Here is a 24,997-nt window from a genome sequence, read left to right as displayed (position 1 = left end):
TGCGAACAGTTCAAAGACCTCAGATTGGAAATAGTACCGGAAGGTTATTTAGCCACTTTGGAAGTGCAACCCACACTGCTAGATAAGATTAGAGAAGCACAGAAAGATGACTCAGAAATAAAGGAAATAAAAGAGAATGTGCTTAACGGAAAGGCCAAAGATTTTCGTGAGGACGACCAGGGTACTGTATGGTTCGGAAAACGCATTTGCGTACCGCAGGATCCAGGACTCAGAAAGTTGATTCTGCAAGAAGCCCATGACTCACCATACTCAATCCACCCTGGAAACACAAAGATGTACAATGACCTCAAGGAAACATTTTGGTGGTCCGGATTGAAGCGTGACATCGCAGTGTTCATTGCCTTGTGCGATGTGTGCAGCAGAGTTAAGGCAGAACACCAGAAGCCAGCAGGGTTACTGAGACCATTGCCTATACCGGACTGGAAATGGGATAAAGTCGGCATGGACTTTATCACCGGGCTACCAAGGACTAGATCAGGATATGATTCTATTTGGGTAGTGGTTGACCGTTTGACCAAGGTTGCCCACTTCATACCAGTGAAGACTACATACACCAGTGCACAGTTAGCGAAACGCTACATGTCCAGAATAGTGTGTTTACACGGAGTACCCAAGGAAATAGTTTCAAACAGAGGTACCCAGTTTACCTCAAGATTTTGGGGACAACTACATGAGTCTCTAGAAACGAGACTAGAATTCAGTACAGCCTTTCATCCGCAAACGGATGGACAGACCGAGAGAGTAAATCAGATCCTTGAAGATATGTTGAGAGCTTGCGCTCTAGATTATGGGTCTAGTTGGGATGACAACCTGCTGTATGCAGAATTTTCATACAACAACAGTTTCCAAGCCAGCATAGGAATGTCACCGTTTGAAGCTTTGTATGGAAGGAAATGCAGAACACCATTGTTATGGGATGGTGTAGGAGACCGTAGCCTATTCGGCCCGGATATGATCAAGGATGCCGAGGAAAAAGTTAGACTCATCCGAGACCGGCTGAAAGTAGCCTAGTCAAGGCAGAAAAGCTACGCAGATTCTAAACATAGTGAAGTCATCTACGAGGCTGAAGACAGAGCGTATCTCAGAGTTTCACCGATACGCGGGGTAAAGAGATTTGGTATAAAAGGGAAACTAGCACCCTGTTTCATTGGACCTTTCAAAAACTTGTCGCGACAAGGAGAGGTAGCCTACAAGTTGGATTTGCCGGAAGCACTGTCCAATGTCCACAACGTCTTCCACGTATCGCAACTGAAGAAGTGTCACCCCGAGATGGCCGACACACACCTGAGGGATACAATTCCACTGGAGGAAGTTCAATTACAGAGTGACCTCACCTATGAGGAGAAACCAATCAGAATCTTGGACACAGCTGAGAGACAAACCCGATCCAAGACCATCAAGTTCTGCAAGGTTCAGTGGGACCATCACACAGAAGAAGAAGCCACTTGGGAACGCGAAGATGATCTTCGAGAAGACCACCCACACCTCTTTGCTAGCCACACCGAATCCCGAGGACGAGATTCATCTTAAGGGGGTTAGGTCTGTAACATCCCAAAATTTCAAACCTTTACATGAGCATTGCATTCATAAGCATCATGCCACAATTGCATATTTGAATTCAAATTTTAATCTCAAAAGGGCTTTGGAAAGATTTTTGTTTCATTTTAAACCCTAGGATTTACACCCATTTGAACTTTGGATCTTCAAACCATTAAGGTTCAAGTATGAAAGGGGTTTATTGCATATATGAGCTATCCCATAATTTTTGGATAATTATTTGGAGTTGAAAAAGTATTTTATTTAAATAGTTATATGGCCCTAAAGCATTTATAGGACAAATGTAGTTTTTACATATTTTATTTTGAAAAGACACTACTTCCAAAAGTTGTATCTTGGTAGAACATGATTTTACAAATTTTCTGGAATTTATTTGGACCAATTTGGAGTTCAAACTCAAAAGGTATCCAAGAAATGAGAAAAACAGAAAAAGAAAAGGGTAAAAGAAAAAAAAAGGGAGCAAATGGACCGGGCCGGCCATTTTGGGCCGAACCGGCCCCGTCCAACCGCGCCCGACCGCGCGCGCGCGCCCGAGCCACCGACAGGTGGGGCCCACCTGTCGGGGTCGTCCCCTACCTCGGGCAAGCGCCCGAAATCGCGCCGCCGTCCCCGCGCGTGACCGCGCCGCGCCTTCACGGGGATCCGCTCCTCCGGCCTTCCATTTTCACAGCCGAGCGCGTCCTTATAAGCACCGTGGCCCCCTCCTCGTTTTCCCTCTGCTCCCCCTTGCTATCACGCCGCCAGGCTGCCCCGATTCCTCGCCGAAAAGCTTCGCCGCCGCCGCCGTTCACCGCGCCGTCCCGACCTCGCCGGTGAGCATTACCGCCCGAGCTCACAAATTTCTGGAGCGTCTTCCCCTTGTGCTTCGTTTGACGCGTGCCATCTTCACTCCCGTGCGCTGCAGCTCCCCGCCGACGACCGCCATCCGTCGTGCCGCGCCGCCCGCCCATCTCGTCCTAGGCGCCGACCCCGCCGTCCCCGAGCGCCACCGACCGCGCCCCCGTCTCCGCCGTGCCGCGCCGCGCCTCCCCGTGTCCTCCCCGACACCCGAGGTCCACCCGAACGCCGCCCGCCTCCACGCCCGAGCAACGCCGCCGCCGGTTTCCGTCGCCGGAACCCTAACCCACCGGTGAGCTTCCCCCGATCGATCTCGTCCGTCCATCCATCTCCAACGGTGTAGATTAGATCGTCCTTATTCACTTAAACCGAACCGGTACCAACGAATAGGAACGCGCCACGTGGCCCTAGTTAATAAAATGAAAATCTATTTTTTTTTAACTTCCCGGATTAATTAAATGGTCTTTTTGCAGATAGGCCCCTATTATTTCAAATGATCATAACTTTAAATCTGTTTGGCCAAATTTAGTGATCCACACCTTTTTGGAATCCTTAGGAAGTGTAGAATCTTTTGGCACTCTCCAATTTCAAATTTTAATATTTAAATCACATTCAAATTACAGATTAGGGTTTTATGCCATTTAAATCATAACTAATTATTTAGAAGTCCTTTTTGAATGAAGCCGGTGCTCAAAAATTTGTTTTATTGTCCTCTGTCCAATGGGGCAGAGAAATAAATATTTTGAATTAAATTGTTTTGCAGATGCAAATAAAACCTCATTTTAGGATTTAAACCCTAGCTTTTGCTTTTGTTTAAAAACCCTAATCGCATGTGCTTAATTATCAATGCTTTGGTGTGTTTAAAATAAACCAAAACTCATGTCACATGATTTGTATTGCATCATGGCATACATATTTCTTGTTTGTATGGTGTGTTTATGTATGTGTATGTTTGCTTGATTGTATAGTTTTCTCGGAGAGCGAACAGTGTGATTGCGAAGAGTGTTTGAATACCAACTACTATCAAGGCAAGTTCACTTTGACCATCATCCTATTACTTTATTATGCACTAGATTTTATTAGTTGCATGGTTAGGATTATTATTGTATCTATGCTAGCTATGATCCGTCCTAGTCGTATAGGATACCCTTGGCCGTGACTTCACCACCAATTGCCATCGTGGTAGTAAAATGCTATGCTATGATTAATATACGAGGTGGTATTATTACAATGTCATACTATTGAATTACCATATGATTTTCCTAGTGTATGGCAAAACAAGTAATTCAATGAACCGTCCTGGGTGGGCTGCTTTGAGTTTTCGGATGTAGTGACGTTAGGTCCATTTCTATGGGGCCCGCTGAGTCGTCTCTTCGTGTGATTCGGGAGCGTCCATGGTCGTCTCCCCGTGCGATTCGGGGAGCGCCTGCGTCACAATGTGGGATGCCACCCGGGGTAACCAGAGACTAGACTAGTTTCCTGTTTAGTAGCTTCCAGTACAACCACATGGTATTATGGGCTCTGCCAGGATGGATGTAAGAAATATGAACCCGGATCCGAGGTGACATCGGTATGTAGCAGTGTAGGTGGGGGCGCGTCCCTCAGGTGGTTTGGGGGGATATGTTCTGAAAATTCCTGTAATCGATGCCGTTGCTACTCTACCCTGAGGACAGCAAGGGATTAACACGTCGATTTCTTGTGGGTAAAGTGTACCACCTCTCGAGAGTGTCAAACTAAGTACTTAGCCGTGTCCCTGGTTATGGACAATTATGAGCAACTAGATATTGGAACTGTAAGGAAAGTCTCACTCATTCAAATTTCCTAATAAAATGAATGGTTTGAACTGGGTAGGAGCATTGATGTTTCTACTCAATGTGCCTAGGTTAATAGGAGCATGGGTGTTTCTACCCCGTGTCCAATAGAATTCAAAACTATTTGTCTAAAAATGATAGGATTTGAATAATGATGCTTTTATGCAAAATAGCCAAACCCCACTTAGCCAAACTATGCATGTACTTGGTAGGTCCTTTATAACTCTAGTGAGCTTGCCAATACATTCAAATGTATTGACCACGTAGTGGCTGCAATTAACAATGCAGGTGGATCCGACGATGAGTGAGGTTCGTCGTTTTGTCATGGGTCATGTGCTTACATTCCAACATGCTCTCACCTTGGAGTAGTGTGGCCCTTATGTTCTACCCTTTTCCGCTGCAGTATTTTGAAACATTGTTTTATGATGTTGAAACAGTATTTGTTTTATGCTGGCCCCAGAGGTCATGCGAGGTTGTAAGTACTATTAAATTCTCGATGATGCGATGTAATAAAGTACTTTGACCTTTGCTTCTGTATATTTCATCATGAAACTGTGTGTGCTAGTGAGTCGATCCAGGGACTAGCAGAGTAAGCACAGAGATCGGTCCCTAGTAAGGGGGAGGATCGCTTCACATGGTATCAGAGCAATGTGTTGCCTGTAGGAACGTGACCCTAATTTGGATTAGGATAAGACAAGACCAAAGACCAAACCTTAGGAATATTTCTCATCCCTATCTTATCTATATCTATATACATACATTTTATTTCTTATCCCTATTCATCTAAATCTTTGCATTTATATCTACATATGCATGACATGTTTATTGTTGTATTCCACATATACACCGAATACTATGCTTATTACCACATATGCATGTTTATTATATTATACTGCAGATGCATATTTGATTTTTACACCATACACCACTATAATCTTGTTGCCATGTTGTCGATCCAGGGACTAGCACAGTAAGCACAGAGATCGGTCCCTAGTAAGGGGGAGGATCGCTTCAGCGGCGTGGGCGAGCTCCTGTCGGGCCACGGCGGGGGCCTGCGGTGGACGAAACGCGACGAGGCGCGCATCAAAACGTGTGCAAGGAGGTGTAGAAGAAGAGAGGGCAGAAGATGGGGGCACAAACCTTTTGGTTCACCAGCGGCGTCCAAGCGATGGCGGCGGCGGCGCTAGGGTTCCGGCGAGGAATTCTGACGGTGTGGTCGCGCGATTGACTAGGGAAGCAAGCGGGAAAAAGAGGGGGGGCGCTGGGCTTTAAAAGGATGTGCACGGGCTGGCGAGTTAGGGACGGGGCGAGGGGAATCCGGCGGTGAGCGCACGGTGGCAAAGAAAAAAGGCACGCGTGCGTCGCGGCAGGGATCCGGGGAAGACGATGCTGACGCATGGGCCCCTCGCGTCAGAGGCTCGGGCACGGGTGCTGCTGGCTAGGCCGGTTTGGCTCAGTCGGGACTGGGCCGGTACGGCCCATTTGGCCGGGCTTCCAAATAAATTCCAGAAAATTTGTAAAATCATGTTTTATCATGATTCATCTTTTGGGAGCATTTGCCCTATAAATGCCTTTAGGGCTATATAACTATTTAAATCAAATAGTTTTTCAACTCCAAATAAATATCCAAAAATTATGGGATAGTTTATTTATGCAATAAACCCCATTTATAGATAAACCCTATTGGTTTTAAGATCCAAAGCTCACATGGGTGAAACCCTAGGGTTTAAAATGAAATAAAAACCTTTTTAAAGCCTTTTGAGATTCAAATTTGAATTCAAATATGCAAATGTGGCATGATGCTCATGGATGCAATGCATATGAAAGGTTTTGAAATTTTGGGATGTTACAGACCTAAACCCCTTAAGATGAATCTCGTCCTCGAGATTCGGTTTGGCTAGTAAAGAGGTGTGGGCGATCTGTTGTTTTTAGTACTAAAGATTCAAGTGTTATCTATTGTTCCATTGGGAATTGGTAGATTGCAGAACCGCTTCGTGGTCGGCGGCTACGTGCGCAAGCATGTGGTTTTGCGAATATCAACTAGGGTTGAGAATTGTTGCATTGGTAGCAAAGGACCAGCCAGAGATTTGTTAGCGTCTCGCGAGTTATCATCTATCTACTACGAGCTCAACGAGAAGATCGGGCCATCCCTTATCATCTGATCTCCAGAAGAAGAGGGCGATCGTGGTCACGATTGAACGAGAAAGCGCAAAAACCGAGCATTCGAAGAATCACACCCACCTGACTTCATCACAGCCGCCTCTCCGTCAGAGTTTGGCTCTCGGGAGATCGGGAATCGCGGTGTAGGTTTTTGAGGTGGTGACAAGCGCAAGCAACAATGGCAGAGAAAGGGGAACCAACCCACCCTCTCTCAACAGCTAGCTTCCCCTTGCCCGTTTCACGTCTACAGGGATGAACAAGGCAACATCAAGCCAAGTCACCCTCTAGCCGAGTGCCGACATTTCAAGGAACTACAGGCTGAGTTTGCCAGGACACAGCAGTCGGTAGCCAGCGCTGGCTTCTCACAACTACCTGGGTCGCATTCGTACCCTAACGAAGGAGTCAATGCGCCTTTGCCGCCTCCCATACCAGGAGCTCTAGCCATTGGTGCTCCTCCTCCTCCGCGCCCAGCCAGTTTCGCCGGCGCAGTGCACCCAGTGGCACTTGCACCGCCACCAGAAGCGCCGACAACGGTCGCCAATTCATATTCAAAAAGGGAAACCCACCAATCGAGTCCAGAAGTCCATAACTCGGCAGGTCCATATGGCCGTGAGGTCACCTCCCTCTTCAACGGAGTACCTCGACTCGTCTGAAGTGGATATCACATTCTCCAGAGAAGATCACCTACCCTGCATCCCGCAACCGGGAAACGCAGCATTTGTGCTCGACGCACAGATCGGGGCCTACATGTTAAACAAAGTGTTCATCGATGGCGGAAGTGGGCTAAACATTATCTACGCCGACACCCTATGAAAGATGAACAGCTCAACAACAAAGCTAGCCCCCACAAAGACAACCTTCCATGGGATTATCTCAGGAAAAGCAGCCACCCCACTGGGCAAAGCTAACCTAGACGTGGTGTTCGGCACACCCGATAACTTCAGACGCGAAAGACTCGACTTCGATGTGGTCGACTGGCCATCCCAGTACCACGTGGTCTTGAGTCGCGTCGCGCTAGCATGCTTTACGCCAGTCCCGCATTATGCTTACCTTAAGCTCAAAATGCCTGGACCCAACGGCATGATAACTTCTCTGGAAGTTTCTTGCGGTCCAACCACTGCGACCGTGAATTCCATAAATTTCCGAGTCACTCGCGCGGGACCAGGATGGCCAGGCCTACTTCTTAACAGACGACGACCAAAACTCCATCCTTAAGAAAAGAGCAATTGAGGCCACAGGCGGTATAGACCTGAAGATAGAGGAAGCGCAGGCCTCTTCATCAAATGAGACCAATGCTGACTCAGCCAGCAGCCTTATCAAGTAAGGGACATTGGCTCGCTGAGCTCCCCTAATTGCAACAACGGGAACCCCTATAGCGGGCGCACTAAAACAATGAGCACACCAAGCCGGCTTCGCAGCCCATGCAGTGTAACTCAAAAGACTCTTGGCGAAGAGTGAGTCAGTTCAAGCACATACCTGCGAGCTCATCCACGCCTCGACATGGATGTTCAGCCAACTTGACTGCGGGATATGAGAACCAAGAACCTCCCCCTCAGACTCCAATTCAGACTAGGGGACACAAGAAGCAAGGCACGGAACGCCACGCAATCGCGTCGCCAACATGCCAGGCTTTATTGCTTGATTTTTTTAGTTTATCGTCTATTTTTCCTTTTTCTCCGCATTTTTAAGTAACTTCTTGTAAGATCGTTACGTAATAAAAAGTATTTATCTTCCTCTACTCAGAGTCCTTTTCTTTTACTTAACCTGTTGCGGTCGCATCAAACTCAAAGCTGAGAGATGGACCCCAAACTTGTAATTGGGCGCACCCGACACTCGGGGGTTGCGTCCAATCGATCCTGAACTTGTCATTGGATGCACCTGACAGTCGGGGCTCCGTCCAATCGACCCTAAACTTGTCATTGGACGCACCCGACACTCGCGGCTGCGTCCAATCGACCCTGAACTTGTCATTGGACGCACCCGACACTCGGGGGCTCCGTCCAATCGAACCTCAACTTGTCATTGGACGCACCCGACACGCGGGGGCTGCGTCCAATCAACCCTAAACTTGTCATTGGATGCACCCGACACCCGGGGGCTGCGTCCAATCGACCCTAAACTTGTCATTGGACGCAACCGACACCTGGGGGCTGCATCCAATCGACTCTAAACTTGTTATTGGACGCATCGGACACCACCCAACACTCGGGGGCGGCATCCTATCGATCCTAAACTTGTCATTGGACGCACCGGACACATGGGGGCTCCGTCCAATCGACCCTCAACTTGTCATTGCACGCACCCCATGCTCGGGTGCGTCCAATCGACCGTGAACCTGTCATTGGACGCACCCCATGCTCGGGGGCTGCGTCCAATCGTCCCTGAACTTGTCATTGGACGCACCCGACGCTCGGGGGCTGCATCCAATCGACTGTGAACTTGTCATTGACGCACCCGACGCTCAAGGGCTGCGTCCAATCGACCCTGAACTTGTCATTGACGCACCCGACCCTCGGGGGCTGCGTCGAATCGACCTTGAACTTGTCATTGGACGCACACGACGCTCGGGGGCTCCTTCCAATCGACCCTGAACTTGTCATTGTACGCACCCGACACTCGGGGGCTACGTCCAATCCACTCTGAACTTGTCCTTGGACGCACCCGACATGCGGGGGCTACGTCCAATCGACCCTGAACTTGTCATTGGACGCACCCGACACCCGGGGGCTTCGTCCAATCGACCCTAAACTTCTCATTTTTAACATCCCAAAATTTCAAAATCTTTCATATGCATTGCATTTATGAGCATCATGCCACATTTGCATGTTTGAATCAAATTTTGAATTCCAAAAAAAAAGCTTTAAAAAGGTTTTTATTCCATTTTAAACCCTAGGGTTTCACCTTCTTGAGCTTTGGATCTTTAAACCAATGGCGTTTATCTATAAATGGGGTTTATTGCATAAATGAGCTATCCCATAATTTTTAAGATTTAATTTGGAGTTGAAAAACTATTTATTTCAAATAGTTATAAAGCCCTAAAGGCATTTGCAGGGCGAAACTAATTTTAAATATTTTATTTTGGAGGGAATTTGGTCCCAAAAGTTGAATCATGTTATAACATGATTTTACAAATTTTCGGAAATTTATTTGGATCAATTTGGAGCCCGCGCGCCATTGCCGCCGCCATCTCCGCCGCCTCCCACACCTCTCTAAAGAGCGCGACCCCCTCTCTCTTTCCCCTCTACTCTCTCTCCCTATTGCGCCGCCTGGCCGCCGCGATTCCTCGCCGAAAAAGCTTCAGCCGCCGCCGCATTCTCGCTCGCCGCCGGCAATCAGGTGAGACATCCTCGGTCCCGTCTCACTTTTCTTGATCCCCGAGTCCATGCGCACCTTTTGACGCAAGTCGTCCCTCTTTTGGTGCATCGTAGCGCCCAGACGACACGTCGCCGCCCTCGCTGGAGCTCGGGCCCCGCACGCCGGAGCTCCCCGTCGTCCTAGGCAACGGCACGGGCCTCGCCTCGCCGTGCCGACCGCGTCACCGAACCCGTCTCGTCGCGCCACGCTCGCCCACCTCCTCCCCGACGACTGGCGACCACCGGAGCGCCGCCCGCCGCCCCACCCATGCCGCACCGCCGCCGGAGTCCCACCGCTAGAACCATAATATCATCGGAGGTGAGCCCAAGCATCCGTGGCTGTTGGATCTGGGCCAACGGCCGAGATTAGATCTTGCGGTATCTTTTAAGTGAACCGGTACAGACGAATCACGTGGCGACACATGGCACTATAATAGAAAAAGAAAATGTAATTTTTATTCCCGGATTGAATTAAATGGTAGTTTTGCAGAAAAACCCCTAGAACTTGATAAATTTTACCTTTCTGGAAAGATCTTGACCTGTAGAATATTTTGGCATGGTTTAAATTTAAATTTGAATAACTTAACTGTCAATTTACAAAATAGGGTTTAATGACATTTAATTCATAATTAATTATTTAGAAATCCTTTTTAATTGAAACCAGTGCCCAAAAATTTGTTTCTTTATCCTCTGTCCATTGGGACAGAGAAATAAAATATTTGAATTGAATTAATTGGCTGATGCCAATAAAACCTTAAATTTGGGGTTTTAATCCCTTGTTTTGCGTTTGTTTTTAACCTAGTGCACTAATTTTAATTGCTAATACTTTGGACCAGATTTATGATCTGGTTGATCACCCAAATAAAATAAACCAAATCATGTCACATGCTTGCATCGCATCATGGCATATTTACCTTGTATTGGATTGTGTGTTTATATGTGTGTATGTTTGCTTCTTTTAGATTATCCGGAGAGCAACGTGTGTGTTGTGAAGAGTGTATATCAAACTACTGTGACAAAGGCAAGTTCACTTTGACCATCATACTATTATTTTATTATGCACTAGTTTTATTACTTGTATTGTTAGGATTATTATTGTACCTATCTAGCTATGATTCTCCTAGTAGTATAGGATACCCTTGCCATGTCCTTACCACAAATTGCCATCGTAGGTAGTTCAATGCTAGGCTATGATAGTATACGAGGGTGGTATTATTACAATGTGATGTTATTGAATTAAAGTATGGTTTTCCTAGTGTGTGGCAAAACAAGTAATTCAATGAACCGTCCTAGGTGGGCTGCTTTGAGTATTTGAGATGTATGCGCCGTCAGGTCCATTTCTGGGTCCATTTCTATGAGTCATCTCGCCATTTCTATGGGAGTGCCTGCGTCGCAAATGTGGGATGCCACCCGGGGTAACCAGAGACTGAACTAGTTTCCTGTTTAGCTTCCAGTAAAACGACATGTTAATATGGGCTCTGGCTTGATGGAGTAAGACATATGATCCTGGATCCGAGGTATTGTGCAGATGTAGTCGTGTAGGTGGGAACGTAGGTCCCTCAGGTGGTATGGGTGACTATGGTCTGAAAATTCTTGTAATCGACGTCGTTCCTACTCTATCCTGAGGACAGCAAGGGATTAACCCGTCGGTTTCTTGTGGGTAAAGTGTACAACCTTTCGAGAGTGCCAAACTAAGTACTTCGCCGTGTCCCCGGTTACGGACAATTATGAGCAACTAGATATGGGGGCTGTAAGGAAGGTGTCACTCACTCCAATTTCTTAATAAAATGAATGGATTGAACTGGGTAGGAGCAATTGATGTATGTACTCAATGTGCTCTAGGTTAATAGGAGCATGGGTGTTTCTACCCCGTGTCCAATAGTGATAAAACTATTTGTTTAAAAATGATAGGATGAAACCTTGATGCTTTTATGCAAATAGCCAAAAACCCTTCCTTGCCAAATAATGCATATACTTGTTAAGTCTGCTATAACCCTTTTGGTGAACTTGCCAATACATTCAATGTATCGACCAGGTGAACCAGGTGAAGAGTGAGGTACGAATTGTTAGGGTTGAGAGTTTACATTCCAACATGTTTCGACTGTGGAGTTGTTATGGGACTCCTGTATCTTCTGACTTCTGCTGCAAGATTTTATTTTCTTTTGAGATAACCCATGAGGTTATGCAATATGTAAGTTACTACTAAATTCTGGATCAATGCGATGTAATATACTTTTGACCTTTGTATGTTGATATTACATCTTGAAACTGTGTGTGCTAGCGAGTCGATCCAGGAACTAGCACTGTAAGCACAGAAATCGAACCCTGTACGGGGGCGGTCGCTTCATCATTGGACGCACCCGACACTAAACTTGTCATTGGACACACCCGACACTCGGGGGCTACGTCCAATCGACCCTAAACTTGTCATTGGACGCACCGGACACTCTGGGGCTGTGTCCAATCGACCATAAACTTGTCATTGGACGGACCCGACACTCGGGGGCTGCGTCTAATCGACCCTAAACTTGTCATTCCACGCACCCGACACTCAGGGGCTGCTTCCAATCAACCCTAATCTTCTCATTGGACGCACCTGACATTCACGGGTTATCTCGTAACGAACATCAGCAAAAATCGTTCAACGGTTGGCAATTTCCAAGTATCCAAAATTGGGATCATGATGTTTCTCATACAAGATCAAAGAAGTTACAGAACAAAAGGTACGACCTCTTTCAAAGATGCTAGCAGCTTCCAGTTACAAAGGATTTCAAAGTATTTGGGTCCCCACATGACTGCAAACCAGTCATTCACAGACCCGGGGGCTACTCCCACCGGGAGCGCTGGTCGTGCACCCGGTAAAAATACAATCAAGGCAACTACGCCTATATCTTTAACGGATATCGAAGACTACTCTACTCCAAAGCCATAAGAGTCACCAGCTGACGTGCCGTGTTCTCCATCATGTCGTAAATTGGTCCAAGCTAAGCATCGTTTGGAACACCGGAGGGAGTCAAATGCAGAGAGTCTAGATTTAATGAGGGGTAGCGAAGTCGCGAAGCCGAACAAACGAGAGGGCTAGAACAGCCCTCTCCACCAATTGTTCATGCGTAGCCCCCCTCACCAGTGCTCCTTCGCAAAATCTCTCGATCAATCCCTTAAGGTCCACGGGAATAGGAAGCTCCGGAAACAAGTTATGGTGCACCTCAGTCAAGGAGTGGCTGCAGGACTTCAGGCAGACCACAGCTCTTGCAACTCGATCTTGCATCAGTGCAAGGGTATAACCCTTGTCGCGGTTTGACCAGAAGGATGGGGTCATTGAACCAGACTGTGCTAAAGCATCATATCTGCAACATATGGTTCTGGCATCATATCTGCAAAAGATGGCGCATCCAAGTCAGTCAAAATTCAGTTGACCCAACAATTTCAAGTAGAGGAATCAGCCGTTACCTCGCAAATCAGAACTCAGCTTCATGATTTCCCCAAGAAGGAAATCTTCTCGACCCGATGCGGCCCGATTCTCCGACTTAAGCAAGGAGATCTCCTCCCGTGCTTGCGCAAGTTGGTATTCAACATGTCCCAAACGGATATGCATAACCTCGAGTGCGTCGGAGGAACCCATCTCTTCCCATGATACTTAAGTGCTAATGAACAGGGAAAATCTTTTGCGCTGGTTAGTACGCTCGAGTCCGCACTCGGTTATTTATATTGCGAGACACTCCCACCGGGAGTACTCAGAATTCGACTCGCAAGCCATATTGTTCCATTTAAAAAAAAAGCAGGGTAGCAACTCGCCAGAAATCCAACTCTGGGCAGTTGACTCGCACAAATGCGAGGGCAATCTGGGCACCCTTCACCAGTTGGAGTCGAACCAATTCCTTCATTTTCTCCTTGCCGTGAAACTTCACCATCAGGCTGCCAAGTCCAGGAGGCACCTTCTCCCGTGGCCATAAAGCCCGATGAGTCGAAGCTAGCATGTCACGGCAGGAAGTGAAGTACCTCTTGACCTGTTTGATCCGCTCGATCAACAGCATCAAGTCGTAGCTCCTCGACTGATCTAGCCAAAAGGGTGATGGGTCATGAGCTCGGCAAGCCTGAATTGCAGCATTCACTCTGACCTTCTCATCATCAGGGTCAAAGCGAACAACTGCACAGAAGACGATAAGATTACTTTACAAACCGACATGGAAGGCAAATTCCTGAGAACCTATACCTTGGATTTGACTGCTCAGGTTACGAAATTCTCCAAAGACAAACTCCTCCCGGTTGGTTGCAACTTTCAGGCTGGACTTGCTACTTTGAGTGTCACCCAGCGTGTCACGCTTCAGCTTAGAGAACCGAGCCTCAACTTCTTGCAACTGCTCTAGGGACAGAGTCATCTCAGCTTGACCCTTTCCACTAGGGTTGGCTAGAACATCGTTGGGAGAGGCTGTCTTTGCAGCTGGAACCGGGTGACTTGATTGTCCTTTTACCCTCTGCGCGAAAAAAGACTCAAGTTACCTCATCATTTATCCTAAAAACTCCTTCAGGGATGGAGATAAAGACCTTGGATTTCTTTCCAAAAGGGCTCAGCTAGAGCAGTTCTTTACAAAGCAAAAGAACAGAAGAAGAAGATTCACAAGGAAGAAAGAGAATTGAAAATATCTAGTGAAAGATCGCCCACCTCTGGGCCACCAGATGAAGCTAGGTTTATCTCCTCGATTGATCTACGAGGTTGCTGCAATGAGACCTCAGCCAACTCTTTGCCTTTTTCCATAAAGGGCCCTAGGCTGATCGTGTCGCCTGCCCTCGATCGAGTCAATTGAGAGGCTACTCGACGGAGAGTGTCTTCCTCAGCACCACGCACAAGAGCAAGCGTGAAGAATAACTCAACGTTGGTCATCGATTGATGCTGGCAGTACTTCTCTATCGGGTCTTGACTCGCAGTAAAGAAGTCGATGAGCCCGTTCAACGACTCCGGCACTGACCCATCAGGAAACATTTTCCTGATTACAGTTGTCAGAATCTTCATCACCTGCCGGAGCTTGCCTTTGGCTTCGACGTTGATAACTTTGACGTTCTCTAAAGCCTCATTGAACCTCTGGCTTTTCTTATTAAATTGAACCTCAGCAGAGGCATCAAGAACTCCTGTAAAAGGATAGAGCAACAGTCAAACTTTGCACTCGAAGGTAAAGCCCCCTGTGTGATAGACACAAACGCTCACCAACAACAGATCGAGTAGCACTTTCGAATCGCTCGATCTAAATCTTTTCTCGCTCTTTCTCCGCGGAAAGACGGGAATCAATACGTTGCTGGAGACGACTCTTTTCGACAGCTGCTTCCTTCAGCTCTTGACGATACTGATCCAGCTCCGCTCGAAGTCGCTCCCGCTCTGCCTTCGTCTCCTCGAACTCTTCAATAAGAGTTGTCATGGAGCGGATGATCGGCTAAAAACAAATAGTAGTCTCAAGTTATTTCTTGAGCATCACTCCCACCGGGAGGCAAAAACAACAACAAAAGACAAATTTGCTCACATGCTGACTCGATGCAGGAGTCTTCGCTTGAGGAATGGTCGACTCATCTGGTCGACTCCCTCTACTCATTTCAGAAGGATTATCCGCTGAGGCTCCTTCGGCGTGAGCTGCCTTTTCCTTAGTCGGCTGGTCCGACCCTTTCGAGTCCTGACCAGTCGATTGAGTCTTGGGAGCCTTTTTGCCCTCGACTGAGCCACTAGTATGGCTGAGCAAGAACATTTAGAGGTTCAATAAAATCTCTAGAATGCTGAAATAGGATCACCAAAGTGCTCACCTGCCACGGTTGAATCGAGCAAGAAGGCCAAAACGACGAGCCGCAACGGGCCTGTCGGACTTAGTTCTCTCGAACGCAGGAGACACCGACAGCTCGATATTCGGGTCCCTCGCGCCTGTTGGTCGGGTCTGTACCGGCGGATTATCATCTTCTCTGCCGCGCTTCTTTGCCGGTGGAGAAACGTGTCTTGGCTCATTGTCAGGTCCCTGGAATCAAAACGTATGATTAGAAACAATTCATGTCAAGACTGCAAGGTTTGTTAGAAGCCTCGATGATTACCTTTTCGCAGGGCCTGTTAGGTCCATAGGAAGCCATTGGAGGGTCAATCTCGCATGGCTCTGACTTACCCAAGTCAGTGAGCCGTTGAACCCGTCGACACACTTCAGTCGAACAAAATTCCACGGTACTAATCCGGGTCGGGTCACGAACCCCTTGATATGCCCACATGGGATGAGCACGAGCTTGCAGAGGCTGGATTCTTCTCGGGATAAAAGCAGCAATGAGGTGAATTCCAGTCACCTTCAGCTGAGGAGTCTCATGAGAGACAAGACTTGGGCCATCAGAGTCTCGGCCTCTTCGCCCTCTGTTCCGCCTAACTTATGACTCCAGGCCGTCGTCTTGTTCACCAAAGCTGTCACGGAGAATTCAGGGAGACTGAAGCCACGCCCTTCGGCCGGCACATCCATGACATAAAACCATCTCAATTTCCATCGAGAAAGTGATTCCCTCGCTCGGAGGTTGAAGAATTTGGCATCTTCCTGAGTTTTGATGTCCACACATCCAATCGATCCTTGCCTTGGCGCCGGATTGTGAACATTCTCTTCCAAAGACCCAGGTGTGGGTTTATACCATGAAAGCATTCACACGGCATCACAAAGCACGCAATGTGGAGATAGGAGTTTGGAGAAAGATTACGAAGTTGGAGCCTGTAGGCCAAAAGCGAGCTACGAAGGAAATGATGGATTGGGAATGCTAAGCCGCGGGTGATGAAATCGTAATGCACCACTTGCTCTGCATGCATGGGGCGAGGGATTACCTCCTCGCTGGGAAAATGCACATGCCCAGGCCGCGGGGACAGCAACCCTTCCTCTTGCATTTCGGCCACCCTCTCGCGATCCACGGAGGACAGCGGCCAAGCTTCCGCGCTCTTCTTGCTCTTCCCCATTTTACTGGGTCGAAAGACATTCTTGTCAGGGAACACGAAGGGTTTTGGCTATGGAAGCTAAAACCTTGGGCGCTTAAGCTCTAGGTGCGGGGAGGAAGAAGGGTTAAACTAATTTACCCTACCTCCGTTTTTATCCTTACCTTGGCAAAAAATCCAACACGCACGATCCCGTTCGTGGCCACGTGTTCCGCATCAACCGGAATATGAAACGACAAGGATGAAAATAACTGCTTACTTCGTGGGCGCGAGAATCAATGAGATCATCATTGTGTCTCTTATTACGTGAAGTGTGATCGTTTCTCCACTGACGCACGCCTACAGTGCGCCTACCTGTCAGGCTAGGTTGTGCATCCAGTCACATCGGCTGACCAAACGGCTCTTCACCTCCAACAGGTAAGTCATCAATGATGAAGTCTGACTCGAATATCATGACTCGAAACTACCATTCATACAGGATGACGGAGTTTATCATAAATGTTGAAACTCGTCTTGAGTCTCGACTGTGAATATAAAGACTCTCATTCGAGTCGCTAACTAACCGACTGTTGGTTTATATTGGTTAAAGACTTCATACAGTCAGCTATTGTTTGCTCTTTACTTACAACAGTAAAAACAGGGTAATGACCCTGACACAAAACAGTCGATTTCATATAATCGACTCAATTGAGTCGCACCAGCCGCGTCACCTTGGTTGTTTATGCTCATTCGCATAATAGTAAGTCTCTTGGATTTCGTCCAAAGAGCCTGGAGCCGCAGCAGCTGCATTGCTCTAGTTAATCCATGCTCATTGCATGACGATAAGTCTCATGGATCGTTCCAGCTACGTTATTTCAGCAAACCATGCTCATTGCATGAAGATAAGACCCGAAAGTTCACTATCGGGCCTGGAATCGTACCAGCTACGTTATTCCAGTCGAATCCATAGTCATTGTGTGAGGGTAAGTCCTAAAAGTTAAGCCTGGATATGCATCGACTGCATCTCTCCAGTAGTAATTCTCACTTAAGGGTTGCTCCCTACAACCATGTTCATTACATGAAGATAAGACCCGTAGGCTTCCTATAGGGCCTGGAAACGTACCAGCTGCGTATTTCCAGTACATACAATCTTGACGAACGAGTTGAGTACTGGAATTTGAATCTATAAGACCCCAGCAGGCTAAGTCGAAATTCGCCAGTCGCCAGGTTCGAGCTCGGGGACTCGAATGCTGATGAAAGCAAGTGTTGTATTCGCTCGAGAGTGATTAACTGGACTCGACTTCTCGAGTATCTGGGCACATGAAGCATATATCCCTATGACTCCTACTCATCCAATTGTTCCGCTACCAAATCATATTGTGAAACTGTTACTTAACAATCAAGCACTAAAGCATCAGATCAGACACTCTCTGGGTCGAAAATAATTCTCATTCGAAGCACAAATCGATGAAACTTCAAGTCTGCGGCACTATGCAGATGGCTCAGCAGCAAACTGGATTCATTCTTTACGGGAAAAGTCCCTAGTCAAGTCTTCGACTCAACCAGGCACTTGGGAGCTAGTAACGAGGTTATGACTAACCACGTACTCGACTCAAGCATACTCGGTACAGCCACCCTGGGGGCCCACAAGGAAGCCTACTACGACTCCAGGAGTCTACATGCCAAATCTTGCGACTCAAGACAAGGAAAATTAATTAGAGTATATTCCCTCATTGTAACCGACTTGGACTCTCCCTTAGACCTGGGTTCCTGCATATATAAAGGACCAGGAGGGGGAGCCAAGGAGAGACCGCCCAACTTAGATACAAGTCGTCTAGACGCACTCCTCGACTCTGTGCATGTCGCACCAGTGGCACCCAGGGTGCCACCACTGCACGACGCGCCGGTCACCTCGCCTGCTTCTCAGGAGGGTCACACCCCGGGCGGCAGTATACAAGCCGCTCGGCAGGGCTAGCGGGGCTTCGGGGGAGAATTCCCGCCTGGGCACCTGCCGGAAAGGTACTTGCCGGGAGGGGCGCTCCCGGGTGCAGGTTTCCGCTGCGAGGGCGGGGCCGAGTAAGCACGACTGCGGCGCCACGTGGGCGCGCGGCGGGCGCCCAGCGTGCAGGGTTTGTCAGGACAAGGAGTGAGGCGTATTTAATGAGCCGACAAGAGGGGGGTTATCCGTCTAGTCAGGCAAACAGTGGCTGCCCAGAGCTAGTTTATAGGGTATTAGACCCCTAGTCGTGGGGCTAGCGCTCTTGCATGTCTGCCAGCGCACCGAGGAGGAGCTGCCCAAGCTCCCTGCTCGCCACTTGTAATCCATGCACCGTGGCACCTGTGGTATCCCCTTGGCTATAAGAGGCGGACCCCCGCCAGCGGTCAAAGGGGTTGGATGGTTCGGTTTTTGCGTTGGAGTAAGTCACAGTTCACTACTAGCCCTAGCCCAGAGTAGCAAGGAGCACTTAGCCAAAAAGAGAGCACCCGGGGACCCTCCCTTGGCAACTTGTAAGCACTCAATCTTTCGATAATACGAGCTCAGACAAGCAGGACGTAGGGTTTTACACCTCCGGGTGACCCAAACCTGGGTAAAACGTGCGTGCATGTGTTCATAGCGCTTTTTCAGGCCACGCATCAGCTCGCCGGCAATCGCCGGAGCGATCCCCGTCGCCCTCTACCGAACCTAAAAAGGGGCTGCCCGTGCATCCCCGGTGTCAAAGCCCCGTGCTACGACATCTGGCGCGTAAGTTAGGGGGCGCGTGAGGAGAGCTCGCCGGTGACCACCGGCGGCGACGTCTACACCAATATCGGCCTCGTCTTCCTCGATGACAGAGCCAACCACCATGCCTCCCAACGGGCTGGTGACCCCTGGATCGATCCGCGTGAAGCCCCAGCGGCACACACGCGATCACACGACGCGAAAATCCTGAACCCTCACGAGCGCAGCAGTCGCAGCTGGCACCCCCACCTCCTCGGCCGTCGGCAGACAACCGGCTGAGGGGGCCGGCGGCTCCCAGTGCCAGGGCCAGTCGCGCGAGCAGCCACGGTGCCGCCCGCGCCGGCCAGCGAGTCGAATCGCGGGCCGAGGACGTGCAGCGTCAGCTGCGCCACGAGCACACTGCGTCGCGAGCAACGCCGACGGGGTCGCAACCCACACACCCGGGTGCGCCCGGGGATAGGGCGGAGGGTAGCCCGTCGGAGAATCGGGTTCCCCCAGCCCAAACCCCGGCGGAAGCCATCATAGCTGCGTGGGTCATGGTGCGGTACGAGCCGCAGCAGGGCACGCCGGCACACGAGGCCTGGAGCGCGGAGCTGGATGCGCTCCTTGCGCTTGCCGCCCAACAGCCACAGGGCGGGGGCGGCCCGGCAGGCTCAGGCCGCGGGCAGAACCCGTGGCGCGGAGACGCGCCGCGCGCATCGCGGCAAGGGGAAAACCCTCCCCCGCAGGGAGGCCCGGGAGGCAGGGACCCGGAGGGGTCCTCGGACTCGTCACCCACCGTCACGCGAGGTGACGCGCGCGGCATCTTGAATGCCTGCCAACAGGAGGATCTGCGTCAGTGCCTGGAGCGCTGGCGCCGGTGCGAGGTACAGCGCCAACGCCCACAGGAGCAGGAGGATGCTCCTCTGGGCCCCGAGGACGGCTGCACTGCGTTCACGCGCGAGCTGCGGCGGGTGACAAGGCCCCACAAGTTCCGAGCGCCCGCTCTCGATACGTACGATGGTACCGTGAATCCCAAGGATTTCCTCCTGACCTACACGTTGGGGATGCATGCCATCGGCGTCGACGACAAGGTCAGAGCCAACTGGTTCCCGATGGTCCTAAAGGGATCAGCGAGAACCTGGCTGCTCAACCTGCCTGCTGTGTCCAACGCCACTTGGGCGGACCTACGCGAGTAGTTTGTGAGCGCGTTCCAGGGCAGCTACAAGCGTCCGGGAACCATGGCGGAGCTGCACACCGTGGTGCAGAAGCCAGGGGAGAGGTTGCGGAGCTTCGTCAACCGCTTCTCAAACCTCTCCTACTCCATTCCGGAAGCGGAGGCTGCCGCCATCATCAACACCTTCGCCATCAACATCCGCGACCCCAAGATGCGCGAGAAGTTGAGCACGCATCAGATCCGGACGACGCAGGATCTGTACGCCCTGGCGCCCAAGTGTGCCATGGCCGAGGAAGGGCGCTTAGCGCCCGAACTTGCAACTAAAGCTGCCTCGAGCCCAGGAGAGGGTTCGCAGAAGAAGAGTTCCCACAAGCGCAGTGGGAAGCAAGTCCTCGCTGCGGAGTCGAGGGCTACCGCGAGGCCCGCAAAGAAGGCCTCGCCCAGAGGCAGGTCTGCCGGCAAACAGGGCAACGCGTCCTGCTGCCCCATCCACGCCAACTCTACCCACGACGCGCAGGACTGCCGCATCCTGCAGGGTATCAAACAGCGGCGCGAGCAGCGCCACGAGGAGCGCAAAGCGGCCGGCGCCTGCTTCAACTGCGGCGACATTCAGTATCGCTCCCAGGATTGCCTGAACGACCCCAGAGCAAGGCCAAAGCCTGCCGGCGGCGGAGCCGATAGGGAAGAAGCTCAGTGGGGACGCGACTAGGCCCGCGCCGGCAAGGAGCACCCTCCTCGGGGACGGGATAGGTCTCGTGCTAAGGAGCAGCGCGAGTCCGACTGCACTGGAGGCGACGAGCCAGGCTTCCAAGAGCCCCGCGGCATCGCCTGCATCCATGGGGGAGCTTACGCTCTTCCATCTCATGCCGCGATGAAGCGCCGCACCCGCGACGTGTGCGCGCTGTTGCCGGACGCAGAGCCGCAGCTGCCACTGAGGTGGTCGCACGTGCCGAGCACCTTCAGCGCCGATGATCACCCAGCGCGGCAGCTAGGTTCAGGGGTCATACCCTTCGTGGTCTCACCGATCATCACCAACATGACGGTGACCAAGGTCCTGGTGGACAACGGAGCGGGGCTAAACCTCCTGTCCGCCAGGTGAGTGGAGAAGCTGCAATTGCCGGTGGAGCAGCTGAGGCCCACTGACCCGTTCCGGGGAGTGAACCCCGGGATCATGCGCCCCTTGGGGCACATCACGCTGCCGGTAACCTTCGGGTCCCGCGAAGCGTTCAGGACCGAGCACATGGTGTTCGACATGGCGCACACCCCGTTGCCCTACAACGGGATCCTTGGTCGGTCAGCGCTGATCAAGTTCATGGCGGCGATGCATTGCGCCTACGGCGTGATGAAGATGCCGTCCGTGTACGGAGTCCTCTCCATCAAGTGCGACCTCAAGTTAGCTGCCTGGTGTGTTGGCGAGGTCGTCAGGGCCGCCGCCGCAGCCGACGCCGGTGACGAGGACGTTGCCGGAGATGAAGACTCGTCGGGTGATGGCCCGGCAACGAAGAAGGCCCGCGCTGCCCCGCAAGAGCTTGACGGGGGAGGCGCAGGCTCGAGCTCATGCCCCAGCAAGGACCAGCAGCTCAAGGAGGAGGCCACCAAGGTGAAGAGGCTGCCCCTCCAGGCCAACGATGAGGAACGCACCGTCACTGTCGGTGCGCACCTCACCGCCAAATAGGAAAGCGCCCTCATCACTTTCCTCCGGGAGAATGCCGACGTGTTCGCTTGGGAGCCGTCGGACCTTCCCGGAGTCCCTAGGGAGGTGATCGAGCATCGACTCACGGTGCGTCCGGACGCCCGCCCCGTCAAGCAGAAGATCCGCCGGCAAGCGCAGGAGTGCAAGGATTTCATCAAGCAAGAGGTCGATAAGCTCAAAGCTGCGGGGGCTATCAAGGAAGTTCTGTACCCCACTTGGTTAGCTAACCCTGTAGTAGTACCCAAGGCGGGAAATAAGCTTCGCATGTGTGTAGATTTTACTGATCTTAACTGTGCATGTCCGAAGGATCCTTTCCCTGTACCCCGTATCGATCAAATAGTTGATTCCACTGCTGGGTGTAATTTGCTGTGCTTTTTAGATGCTTTTTCCGGCTACCATCAAATTAAGATGGCTGTCGAAGAAGAGGAGAAAACGGCGTTCATCACCCCGGTTGGCTGCTACTGTTATGTATGCATGCCTTTCGGGTTGAAGAACCTGGGCTCATTATTCCAGCGTGCGTTGCGGGAGTGTTTGGGACCCCAGCTAGGCCGCAACGTGGAGGCCTACATGGATGATATCGTCATCAAGTCAAAGCACGGGGACTCGCTGATTGATGACTTGCGGGAGACGTTTGATAACCTCCGCAGGATCAAACTCAAGTTGAACCCTGAGAAGTGCACCTTCGGTGTAAACTTGGGCCAGCTTCTGGGTTTCTTGGTTTCACACAGGGGGATACAAGCCAACCCACATAAGATAGAAGCTATCGAGAAAATGGAGGCTCCCTGCAAGGTGAAGGATGTCCAGCGCCTCAACGGCTGCGCTGCCGCTCTGGGCCGCTTCATCTAAAGGTTGGGCGAACGCGCCCTGCCTTTCTTCAAGGTGATGAAGAAGAAGGGTCCGATTGATTGGACCCCTATGGCCGAGGCGGCGTTCCAGGATCTCAAGCAATACCTGAAGTCGTCGCCGGTCCTCGTCGCCCCCAAGCCGGGCGAGCCACTGCTACTCTACCTAGTGGCGACTGACCAGGTGGTCAGCTCGGTGCTGGTTGCCAAGAGGGAGGAAGACATTCCGGAGACTGAGGCTGCGGGGCAAGGGGCTGAACGGCCCCCGGCAACCGCCTCGGACCCAGGGACCACCCCCGAGCCGGCAGCGTCGCACCGCGCAAGCGACTCGTGTAGCACCCGGTATACTTCGTTAGCACGGTGCTGTGCAACGCCCGTACGAGGTACCCGAAGGTGCAGAAGCTCCTGCTGGGGATTCTGCTTGCATCCCGCAAGCTGCGCCACTACTTCCAGGCACGCCGCGTCACGGTGGTGTCGTGGTTCTGCCTTGAGCGAGCCCTCACCAACCGTGAAGCCACCGGGAGGGTGGCCGAGTGGAGGATGGAGCTGTCGGAGTTCGATCTGCACTTCACCAACTCCAAGAGCATCAAGAGTGCGGCCCTGGCAGACTTCGTCGCGGAGTGGACGTCGACGGGTGTTGAAGAGGAAGAGCCGGAGTCCAGCCTGCCAGGCAAGCTGGACGAACTGAATCCTGTACTTCGATGGCGTGTTCAGCCTTCAGGGAACCGGCGCTGGGGTCGTCATCGAGTCACCGACGGGGGATCAGTTGAGGTTTGCTATCCAACTCGATTTCCCGAACTCCACTAACAAGACAGCAGAGTACGAGGGTTTGCTCGCCGGGTTGCGGGCAGCAATCGCCTTGGACATCAAGCGCCTGGTCGTTCGCGGGGACTCCCAGCTCGTGATCAACCAGGTCAACAAGGACTACGACTCCCCGCAGATGGCACCGTACGTGGAGGAAGTCCGCAAGCTAGAATGCAAGTTCAAGGGTTTGCGATTCAAGCACGTCAAGCGGAAGGACAACTTTGCGGCTGACGAGCTGTCCAAGATGGCAGCAGAACGCCGAAAGCCTCTGGCGGGGGTGTTCTGCCACAAGCAGGCGGCGCCTTCAGTCGCTCCCAAGCCGGTCGTTGGGGAAGCCCCTTCGACAACCGAAGGAAACCCCGCAGCAGCGGAGGTCCATGCCGCTGACATAGCGGCATGCGTTGGCAGGGAGACCCCTCCCTGGGCGGTGGAAATCGCCCGTTACTTGAAGGGAGAGGCCCTCCCGGAAGACGACGTCGCTGCGGAACGAGTGACCCGGCAAGCCAAAATGTACACCGTGGTAGACGGGAACCTCTACCGCAGCCGGGCGAATGCAGTCAAGCTCCTCTGCGTGCCCCAAGACGAAGGGCACGCACTGTTGGAGGAGATACATCAAGGCACATGCTCCCACCATGTGGCCACCCGAGCCCTGGCCAGCAAGGCGTTTCGACACGGTTTCTACTGGCCCGCGGCCCTGGCCGACGCGGAGCAGCTGGTGAAGACGTGTGAGGCGTGCCAGTTCCACGCGAAGAAGAGCAACCAGCCGGCGCAGGCCCTGCAGGTCATCCCGTCCTCGTGGCCGTTCGCGGTCTGGGGACTGGATATCGTCGGCAAGCTACCGAGAGCAGCTGGCGGCTACGAGTATTTGCTCGTGGCCATCGACAAGTTTTCTAAGTGGGTGGAAGTGGAGCCAGTTCGAAAGGTGACTACCCAGGCAGCCATCAAGTTTTTCAAGGGCATTGTGTGCCTAACGGCATCATCACCGACAACGGCACACAATTCACGAGCGCCATGTTCCAGGGCTACTGCGAGGGCATGGGCACCAGTTTGAAAGTTCTACCCGTGAAGCGGAGGAGCCCGACCCTCAGGTGATGCCGCCGATGCATACCTCTCGAACTAGTGTAGCCGGGCAACCCC

The sequence above is a fragment of the Brachypodium distachyon genome, chromosome 1, assembly GCF_000005505.3.
Source record: "Brachypodium distachyon strain Bd21 chromosome 1, Brachypodium_distachyon_v3.0, whole genome shotgun sequence".
Classification (NCBI taxonomy): domain Eukaryota; kingdom Viridiplantae; phylum Streptophyta; class Magnoliopsida; order Poales; family Poaceae; genus Brachypodium; species Brachypodium distachyon.
Note: the sequence above shows the minus strand (reverse complement) of the source record.